The sequence below is a fragment of the Colius striatus genome, chromosome 2 (genome assembly GCF_028858725.1).
Source record: "Colius striatus isolate bColStr4 chromosome 2, bColStr4.1.hap1, whole genome shotgun sequence".
NCBI classification, from domain to species: Eukaryota; Metazoa; Chordata; class Aves; order Coliiformes; family Coliidae; genus Colius; species Colius striatus.
Genome location: NC_084760.1, coordinates 106,740,726 through 106,752,299, shown reverse-complemented (window position 1 = coordinate 106,752,299; position 11,574 = coordinate 106,740,726).

Genomic DNA, 11,574 nt, shown 5'->3' with positions numbered 1-11,574 from the left:
CCGCACGCTCTGAGCTCTCCGCCGCGCCACCGCGTTTTATAGCGTTTACACGTTTCTGCTTCCAAAGAAGCAATCACGTTACTGGGGAGACGTCACTCTTCCCAAGGGGATGGTCGCTTTGGTCAGGACAGTGAGAGACTTATATTTAACCCATGAGCAGCCACTCACTGTATCTCTTCCCTCCGGCCTCCCCGCCTTCCCCCACCTCCGCCCGCGCCGTTATTTGATTTATATTAATGAGTTAGATTTTGTGGGAAGCAGAGCCCCGTCGGCAGATTGATTCCACCTGGCAAAGCAGGAGGGCAGCCGGCGGACGGGGGCTGCGGGGTGCACGCCACACCGCGTACCCCTGCCCGCCCCAGGGCAAGTCAGGAGGGGAGGGGGCTACAGACCCCGGAGTCCTTCGCTCCTGTTCCCGAGTACTTCCCTGCGGAGCCTCCTCCATGGCCCCAGGGTTGCTCCTTTCCTTAGCTCTTCGCCGGTGTTTTTAAACTGAGCTGGTCCCTCTCTGTCTCCGGCACATCCCCGTCCCCGCCGGGAATCCCCGCCTGGGGCCGCCGCTCGCACAAGCCATAGCGCCTGAGACCAGCGCCTAAGGCTGCGCTGCAGGGAGCTGGTCTTAACAAAATCTTTCTATGAGCTTTATCCTGATTTTAGCGGGCGGTAGGGTGTTCACCAGATTTCGGGTTTTTTTCGTTTAAGCAGTGTGTGTTCATGGAAAACAGATCAGCCCCCACATCCAAGCATTCCTTGGTGCATCCAAGCACCATACGTGCTTGTCACCATACCACTGATCCCAGCGCCGGCACCCACTGCTCTGGAGCTCAGGAAGAGCGGCTGGGGCACATGTTAAACCCTCGTGAGCGAGAAAGGGGACACCTCTTCCTTGTAACGTGTCTCAAGCCCAAACCTCGGGGCTGGAGTCACTGGCACAGCAAGGGATAATCAGATAGTTTCAAGCTTTCGATTTTCTCCTTCGAAGTTTCCCTGCCTTGGGGAAATGTGTGGGCAGCAGGGAAATAAACACGGAGAGAGGGCATGGGATCCACGGGCGAGCAGGCAGGGCAAGACTATTCCTTCAAGCACCTCTCCAGTGTCACACGGTGTCTTTTCAGTACCTACTCTGAAATACCCGCCAAAGAATCCCGGCAAGATTTTCAGCTAAAAAGGCCATTACCTATTTTCTTTTTCCTTTCTTGTTTTCCCTTGAGCCTCTAATCCTCCTACTCAGTAAGTAACGATTGTACCAAATCCATACAGACGAATTCAGAATTTCTTCTTACTTCTAATAAGTTTCTCTGTTTCATGTTTCACTAAAGGTTAGGTGGGCTCAGTGCCGAAGATTCTGCGATGCTTAATCACATTTTCTAATTCAGTTACATAAAAATTAAGCTAATTAGATTTAAAATGCCTGGAAATTTGTTTCTCAGATGACAGCTGTGACTAAAACCAGAGTTCCTGCAGTAGCCTAATTTCAGGAAATTTTCCCCTTGTTACTACATAACTAGAGGTCGAATTCTGTTCTGGAATGGCGAGATGAGCATCAGTAGAACCGTATTGCCCTCTCCTCTCAGAAATGTCCCAGGTCGGGTGCATAGGCGTTGTACTGTATGCACGACCTGGGAAAGTTCAATGGACTTCACCCCAAGTGCTTCAGAGAAGAGAAAGGAGGAGAAACTCATCTCTCGCGTGGTGTAAAGACGCATCGCTGAAACTTTCAAAGGTTGCCCAGCTTCCCGGACTGGAGTGGCGAGCGCGGGGAGGGAACGCAACCCTCGGGCCGGAGCGCCGCTGCTGCCCGTCTCTCTGCTCCTCCCTGCTCCCGCCGAGGGCATCGCTGCGGGACAAGCCCGAAGACTGCTAGCAGCAGCAACCGGAGGAGAAAAGTTTCCTATGAGCACGGCTGGGCTCACGCAGCCTAGAAAGGCGGGGGGAGTGGGGGTGGGGGGGTGGTCTCGTAGGAGTGCTGCAATCCCTGAGGGGAGGAGGGGAGCCGCCAATTAAATCTAAGGCATGTGTAAAAAACCCAAGTCTGTTATCAGTTGCTATATATGTGCTATATGGGTGGCTGCATGCTGTGAGGAAATGTATATAGACTGCACTGCCAAAAAAAAAAAAAGAAAAAAACATGGTAAATTGGAACTTTTTTTACCATGCCATGACCATTTATTATACCTGGTAAATCTTGTTTGTTGTAACTTTGTTCCTCTTTTCACAGGTAGTACATGAGATCGGACAAAGGAGTAACATGCTGTGAGTCTGGCTGTAATGGCCTCAGAACCTCTCTAGGAGCAGCAGCACTACTGAAGAAAAAAAACCTTCTCTGTTATAGCTACTTTAATGACCTGAGCAAGCTTTAGTGCATCTAATCTTACAATACTATCTGTTTTCCCCATTCTATAGATAAGAAACTGAATCATAAGGAGATCAAGTGGATTCCCATTGTTTATCTGGGAAATCACCAGTGGAGATTTTAATTGACCCTAGATGTCCCAAGCACTTTTCATTTGATCTAATTGTTGTTTATATTTCCCTTCAACATCCTGCTGCACCCACTCTTCCTCTTGAATCAAGATAAACTGAAGAAGATATGCTACTTTCCCCTTTCTCTTTAGTCCTTCCTCTCACCTCTCAAGAGGCTTTCCATTGAGGAAAGTTGTTTTGCTTGTTTTGGAAAAACTGAGAAGGGTTTGGGATAGCAACCAAAATTCTGTCTTTTCTAACTTTTTTTTCCCCCTGAAGCTTCAATGAAGTATTATTTCCACATAAATTGGAAATGTTTTCTTAAGAGCAAGTCATTAAAAACAAAATATTTTTTATAAGCAGAGAGATAGAGAAAAGCCTCTTTTCTGTAGGAGTCCCATGTGACTCTTCTAAGATTTAGTCAGATAGACAATTTCTGGAAGGTAAATCCTACTGTCTTCTGCTGACAGAAACTCTGACCATTCAGAAAAGTGCCTCTTGGGAAAAACATAGTGCTTGGGAGCTTCTCCAGGATAATGGTCTGACACAGGCCACTCAGCAGTGGCTGTTGCAAGAAACCTGATGCATAGCAGTTCCACATTTACTGAACATTTTATCTTTGGTCAAAAGGTTATCAAATATCTTTCAACTGTTGTCCATTTTTACTTGATTTTCTTTAATATTCCACTTAAACAAAAAAGTCTTATAGTCAGAAAATGATAATATTTGGGAATGATGGAAAACCAATTAGACAAGACTGAGCAAAGTGCAGAAGCCTGTCTGAAAGCTTATCTCACCATTTGTACACAAACTTGAGAGATATATACATAAATCAAGCATTACGTAAAATAGCTATTTCATCAGAGGGAAAGGGATTCAGGAGTTTTTAAGTTTCATAGTTAGATTTGATTACTATTTTTAGCATTTAAAACTGTACTGAAATTGGTGGGCTAAAAAAAGTCAAAGCTAAATCTGTAGATGAGAGAAATCTGCTTAGTTCCATGAATGACCTGTTTAACATTTACAAGATTTCTTATGTAGTTTTATTTTAAAAAGAGAAATGATATCAACAATAAAAATGTAGTTTTACTTTGGAAAAAAAAAAGTTGATTTAGAACTTCTGTCTTATACCAGAAAAGAAAACTTCTACTGACTCATGAGCTTTACCTCATGAATCATTAGGTCTGCAGAATCTCCCTGGTTTTCACATTCCTGTAGGTGAGTTCAGAAATTCTGCTTTTGATCTCATAGCCGTATCACATTGATCCATGAGTTTTTAGAGCTTATAGAGTAGATTGATGGAGCACTTCCATTCAACAGCTAGCAGAACAGCTTTTCCAACTTCCACAAAAGACATAGCTGAAGAAACGTCAAGCAACTGCATGTGAAGAGTAAAATATACAAATAAAAAGTGATAAAATAATCTGCACATCTTTAATCCTTTGATGGCATGATTAGCATTGTCTCCAATTTCTTCTTTCAATGTCCTGTTGCATTGCTGGTTCCTGCTTTCACACAAAGGTTCGTAGTTCTCTATATTAACTGATTGGACAAAAATTAATGGAGTTACTTGCTGAAACTTGTCCCAGTTTCACTCTCTTTGCAGCTGTGTCTGAATGCTTCTCAGGAGAAATAAGGAGAAAATCATCAGTTCATCCTTTTAGGTAAATTTTATTCCAAAGGTATAGTCCTTGTTTCATCATACCTTTAGCCTGAGTCAGTTCTGCAGACTAAGAGATATGACGGTAAACAGAAAAAAGCTTAGATAAATTTTTGCAAATGTTTTGCAATTGAAAATTCATGACTTGCTCCCTGCAGCAGAAACATTCAACTGAAGAATGCTTGTCTCCTCAGCTCCTAGCCTGTGGTGGGGGGGTCACATAGGTGGAACAGGGGGGTGACTCTTTGTTTCCTCCCTCATCCTTCCTGAGCCCTGCTCTCAGGTCACAAGTGTGGATCCTCAGAGCAGTCATTAACTGGTGAAAACTCCTGAAACAAATGAATTATATTCACAAACATGCCTACTATGTAAAACACTTGCACAAGTCTCTCCTCTTCCAGGTGTTACTTTTGCACTATGTCTCTGTGTGGGTTAACAGTTTTCAAAATAACTAGAACATTTGGATTATGTCTGTCACTTTCATCCACTCTTCCACTTCTTGCATTAGTGTGTCTTGGCATGTCATTAACATAGACATGTCTGATTAAAACTTCCCAGTGGATACCATGATGTCCATGTTGTTTGGCACATGTGCTTGAACTGCAGCTTTGTGTCCATCTGGCTCACAGTATGCAGCTGTCCTAGAAGTCTCAGACCAAAATCCTACTCATTCTTTAGTGTGGATATGGGTTTTTTTTACCATCTCCTCTCTATATCAGACACATATATTCTGCAGTCATTCCTCAGGTTTAACAGAAGCTTAGATATTTCTGTTTTTCTTTCAAAGCAATCACCTAATGCTTCATTTGATAAAATAGTTTCATTCACCTTAAAACTCAGAAAATCACAGAGTACTACAAAACTTGTCACTAGATAAAGTTTTTTCTGGTTTGGTCATGTTAGGCATTCTTTGTTTTTAACAAGCTCTCTGAAATATGTCCTATTCCTATCAGCACTGTTACAATCTTCAATCATCAGCAAAGGGTCAGATGATACTTTCATCACCAGAAATGTGTTCCTCCTCTGGCAGCTGCCTCAGCCCATCCCTCTCCTTTGCAAATCTAAAATAACCTCTGTATGTGTCAAGAATGTATGTCTTTAAGATGTCACAGCATTCAGACTCAACTTCCCATCCATTTTCAGACAGTTCTTTGCTTCACAGAGTTTCAATGTTTTCTACATAAATTGGTTTGTCTATACAAAGCTGGATTTTCTATAGGGAATCTCTGAAAAGTCACTTTATCTTTCATTGTATTCTAACATATGCAAGTTTCTCTAGGCTAATATCTAATTATCCAAGGAGATACTAAGATCAATCTTTCAAACCTGAATTTGTACATTTTCCCCATGCTTTCAAACCTGTTACCTATATGATACCTTATGGATATCTTTTGCCTCTACCTGTACCAAAGGAGTAAAAAATGAAAATAAACTCCAGAATCCCTTCAGATTAACTGTAAAAAGTAAAACTCATATAACAGTGCCATAGTGGAGCTCAGAAGTTGTAAAGAAAGCCTGAGAGCAAATATGTCTGTGTCACGTTATCTCATTCTGATTCACTGTTGACACTCACCTTGTAGAGTTTGACTGGAAGTTTATCAGAATCTTGGGGCATCCAAGAAGCTAGTGATGCTAGGAAGACATCTCTGGAAGCAGCCAAGCTATTAAAAGTCCCTTTGCCTTCCTACATACTTGCTATACTGAGTGCAAAAACAGCCACGGAACATCAGAGAATTTAGTCCATTTATATATTTGTAACTGCAATATTGGAATCTTTCATGGGATGTATACCATAATATCTGTGCTGAAAGGCCTGGAATACTTCTCCAAATTTACACAGATCCTTTTCCTGTATATGGTACAAGATACTTGTTCTAGACTGCACAGTCAAATTATTTTTTGTGTTCCCCATTGAACGTTGCTACTATTGCACTGTCTGGAAGCTTGTGAGAGCAGACGTAGCATCACAAAAAAACCCACGTCAGTCAGGCTGGAAGGCACATCTTAAGATGGTAATTATGCCAGGATAACTTTATCCCTTGAACTGACCTAATCATCACAAGTTCTTTATTTACCAAGCTGTAAAAAGCAACCATCTAAAAGCTATGGCAGAAACAAGCTAAAAATGTTTCAGTCTCAAGCAATTACCACTATTGTCTTCAAGGAAAAAGAGCTGAGAGAGATTTTCTAAAACTGTCCATGTGTATAAAGGACATAGTGTAATGTTCTGTCTCTTTGCGCTACTCTAATGTACATTATTATGGCTGTGAAAATCTATATTTACATTTAGTTTCTATGAAGAGTCTTGTAGAAGAAAGTATCAACCTATCAGTTTACCACCTTTAAGAAATCACATACTTTGGACTTCACTGTTTTTTATGTTAGTTCTGGAAGATTTTTTGTAGTGTTCATGGAAAAGAAATATACAGTTGTAACCTGGTTTATCATTTAGCTCAACTCCACAGGTCACCAGAACAAACAATATACTCCTATATCTTGTTTAATTGGCTTCTTGGCCAAAACATCAATGACTCATTATCCTTTTTGACCTACATAAAGCATTAAGAATCTCCTAGTGGATATGACACAACAGTCGATATATTCCACTTTATTAAGTACACATAAATAGATCCAATATCAGTGTGATTCTAAGGGATTTTGTGAGGCAAGGATCATCACAAAGATAAAAGAGATTAACAGGCACAGCAACACTTCTGATAGCCATCATATGTGCTATCAACATGTATGTGTATGATTATATTCATCAATTTGTTAGAGATTTTGAATTTGACAGATAAATGAAAATACTTTCTGGAGAAATGAGTGAAACATTAAGCACTGATGCTAAAACAACTAATGCAGTATTTTAATTTCTATTGGATGTTAATATTAAAATGCCACTAGGTCCATTAGCCGTGGACCTCAGCAACCTGAAATTTGCTAAAGTATGTGCTCAAATTATAACAGAGCATGAACTTATCAATTTTTAATCTAAATTTGAATCTTGCACCTGGTAAATTTGTGTCAATCATGCAGTTGCATCACTAGCTGCACAGTAAAAATAACTGTAAAGCTCATTTCCAGCATGTAACTAGAGGATTTTAAAATTATTATTTCATGGTAGTAGATAAGTATTTTGTACAAGCTTTAAGTACAGTTCCATCTCTCCACCTAAGGTTTTTTTTTCCTCTTAACTGATTTTTTTTTAATTAAATAGAAAAATATCCCATAGATGTGGAGACACATGGTATCACAATAGAAAATTATGTGACATAACACTGGGAGTGGAAAGGGCAGCAAAGATCATCTGTTACAGGTGTTCTTCCTTACACTGGTTTTGAGAGATTCTCTCGTTACTTCTAGCTGCAGCAACTCAGGTGGGAGAATTTCCATGTGGCATTTTCCAGAATGAATAGAAGTCCATATCCAAAGGGTACTTTTTTATCTATTGACATTACTCAATAAACATTGTCATCTTGAACATTGGGTTCAAAGGGCCTGAGAGTGAAGGGGTAACAGCAGCAGAAGTTTACCCTTGTCTAGGATCTGGGAACAAATACGTTGAATAGTATAGCTATATGTTTTAAGAGAGTGGGTAGCATGAACTGAAGCTGAATCCATGACCCTGTTTTCACTTCTATTCCCTTATGAAAAATGTTCCACTCAGAGTTATGTCTCAGAAAACTCATCCTCAGAACAACTTGTGGCCTAGATGTCTATGATTGAGCAAGGTCAAGGATCAGCCTCCCCCAAGCAGCAACAAGAGCTGCATCTCCCAACTTGATTGCCATCTTTCCACATAGGAAAGAAATACCTATCGTCAGCCTGGAAGCTGAAGAGCTTATTCATGTTCAATTTAGTCATATTTTACTCCTAGCTACCTCCTGTGTACAATATTCAATAAATAACTGTCTGTACTCATAAGATTGCATTCAATTTTGCTTGCAGAGTTTGTTCACACAGGAAAAGATACAGAAAAAAAAGTGTCCTAATAGTGAAACAGTTACATGGTCACTCAGCAATGCATGTCATGTACATTATTTTAGAATATAAAAATAAAGAGGAGTTGCTAAAACAATCCCAGCTTCCTTTCTGCCTTGACCTCCAGACAGCTCCAGATGAAGCTGAACTCAAAGCAAGATCTCTCAGGATCTGTTGGAATATAACACACTTTATCAATTCCTCGTGCTGTCTAGAAGTAGTAGAGATTAGAGACAGTCTTTCTGTAGGTCTGTAAGAGAATGGCCTGCTGGAGACAGTTTGTCTTCAGCCTGTCTTGATTACAATCAAGATCACTATAATGTTGGGCTCAACAGTCAGAGGAGACTGATTATCTGATGCTAGAACTGTCTTTGCTGACCTTTGCTTTCTAAATACTTCTCTAAAATATTTTGTTAGATGACATCCAGAAGTGATCTTTAGTAGAGTGAGATTCTAGAAAACCTTTTTTTCAGTCTTTCTTGCTGTCATTCTATTTCATAGGCACATCATCCAGAAAAGTGAGATGATGCAAAAAAAAATCTCTGTTGAGCAACAGAAGTGCCTAGACTCAAAGAAAGCTATGATTCAGAAGTTTCTAACCCTGCTCTCACTTAAAATAATAGAAAGGAACAGCCAAGTACTGATTCAATGTGACCTCCATTGTCAGCCCCTCATGGATCTGCATAAGGATGTAAGGATCATCCTTACATCCTCACAGAACATTTTAAATGCTGAAAGAGTGACTGAGCAGATGAGATGAGCAGAGTAGTCATCTGTTTTCACAGAGAGGAAACTTTCAACAAACAGAAATCACTTGGCAGGTATGAATTTTGTCCTTAAATTAGGCTTAAACTAGTTTTTGAAATAGAATTATGTGGTTTATGGAATTATATTCTGATTCAGTAGTTATTAAACATATGAGTAATCTTACTGCAGTCAGTAAAAGAGCAATATAGATTAGATCATCAGTGGTTAGCGAGAGTATTTAGAGGGTTAAGTGTAAGCAATCTGTTTTGCTGGATTTGGCTTGTGTGGCAAGGCCCTCAGTTGCATTTCTAGCATACTCCACTTTTAAATATACCCTTAAAGAACAACAGTATATAATACAGTATATTTCTTATTTTCTTCAGATTCACAGTTCTGTTGTACTGGACAATTAGCCTTGAAAGATTTAGATCACTAATGAATCAGATTTTGAGTACAAGGTCAAGCTCAACAAGATTATCTGAAACGTTCTTGATCCATTTCTAAATCTTTGTAATGCCCAATATTGGAAGCAGCTCTGAAATCACTAAACCATTCAATGCCTTACAGGTGCCTTGATAGAAGCAGGAGCACCTATTTATACCTCTGTGAACTGAGTAAATGCATAAATGCATAAATGTATATGATGATATCTACCCACAAAATACCTGTGAGAAAGCATGCAGATTCATGTTTTGTTATAGATTAGAGGTGACTGAATTAGGAGACATCCTTTCAGGCATCTTTCAGGAACATTATCATGGTCACACTTCACTTACTTTGCAAAGTCATGGTAAATCTGTCATTCTCCAGTTTATTTGAATTAATCGGAGCCTATCTTAACATCGAGCTTTCTCAATCCCTGTTTCTCTCCTATGTGTTTTTGGGTTTACTGGAGATATCTCTGGCCTAGATCAGGTTCTCTGGGTTGATGGAAGAGGTGAAAATCTGCAAATGCTTAACTTTAGTGTCTCAGTGAAAGTTTATTCTTTTTAAGCTAATACTTTTCAATCATGGTTACATGATTTGAGTGCATATTTAGTGTTAAATTTACTTTTCAGAAGTGATTCAATGCCTAGAAGCATTTAGCTTTGAAAGATTTTATTTGGTGTATATGCAAACACCCAAAAATATGTTTCTGAGTATGCAGGAATTTTTACAGGAGTCAGTCTTATGTTACCCAGAATGTTAAAAAAAAGTCTGCATCATGAGTTAGTGCATCGCAAGGCAATTTAAACTTTTACTAAATGGAGTCTGTCATTTAGTGCTGACAAAAATGTATCTGTATCTTTCCATGACATCTGCCCAAGGGACTACAGGGAAAAAAAAAAAAAATCAGTGCTTTGATGCCGGCAAACTAATGCTGGAGAGCTTATCACACACAACCCAATCAATTCCTCAAAGTGATCCTCTGGATAACAAAGTCATCTTCTCTGTTACTTGGCAGAACAACAGAGACATGGGATAGAGTAAGCACCTATGTGTTTCTGATATCTCCACAGAGAGAGCTGGAACACTGTGGAATTAAACAGAGGGGCACTAAATAAGAAAAAAAAATATTCCCACTGTCCTTCTGAAAGGGAATTCTTCCCTCCTAAAAAAAATAGCTTTAAAAATCACCAGGATTTGCAGCACAGGAATGGAGCATGGGCAGAGATCCCTTCCTTGCCTCTCCAGTGTGTTGATTAGTCTAAAGCCTGAAGATTTATCCCATTTCAGTGCACAGCTAATCACAAGTAACTTCATACATGTACAAAGAAATGCAAATTACTACCAACTGCTATTTGTTCTCTTGTCAAGTTGGAGGAAGACAGCAGCATCAACTTTCTTTTGTAGCCATCAGTGTTCTGCTATAAAATAAAGTTGATAGACACAGACGCAGGTCCATTCTGAACTAGATAGGCATAATTTTGCATTCCAATGCCTTTCCATACTGTCCCTAGTTAAAGGTACATCAGATAGTTATGTCTTAAATCAGGAAATCCAACTTTTTACTATCTCAGTCCTGACATTATCTGTAATAAACTACTCTTGTTTAAAAAAACTCCTTTCTCTAAAATAGTGCAACTGCTTCTTCACAGCTCTCAGCACATAGTCACTTGGTTTTATTGCTAAATAGGTAAAAATGTCTCTCTGATGCAGAATGTCACAAGGAGAGCAGACAGGAGACATGTTTACTGAAATAACTCTGCAATCCAGTCCATGCCCATCAGACACTGCCACCCTCATGTGGTTAAGATCGTCAGAAATCTGATGGTAGCTGAAAGCCTCTGTAAAAGTTAAAAGCGTAAATGAGACACACAAACCAGACCTCTCTTACATTGCTTCCTCAGGCTGTTTGAGGTCAAAAGCATGGTATATCACACAGCCCCCACTCAGCCCAGTGAGGCCAGAGATTCTCAGTGGAGTCATTTGCTGCTGCTACAGTGTGAGGCAGACAAACAATCTGGAAAAGTCTCTCCTTTGTTGTCCTGTGTGCTTCAAAAAGAGCTGCTGCAGCATTAGTTCACCTGTTGTCTGTTGCAGCGGTTGTCTCAAAAATGTTTAGTTCAACTGAGTGTGAAATATCGTCACTATTACTATACCATTGAAAAGAAGATTAGGGTATTGTCATCCTTTTCAGCAACAAAAAATTATTCACAAAGCCATACAGAAACTACAAAGTCTCAACCCCTTTGAAAACACATTTATCAAGAGACTCAAATGAAGATGTAGGTATTTTACCT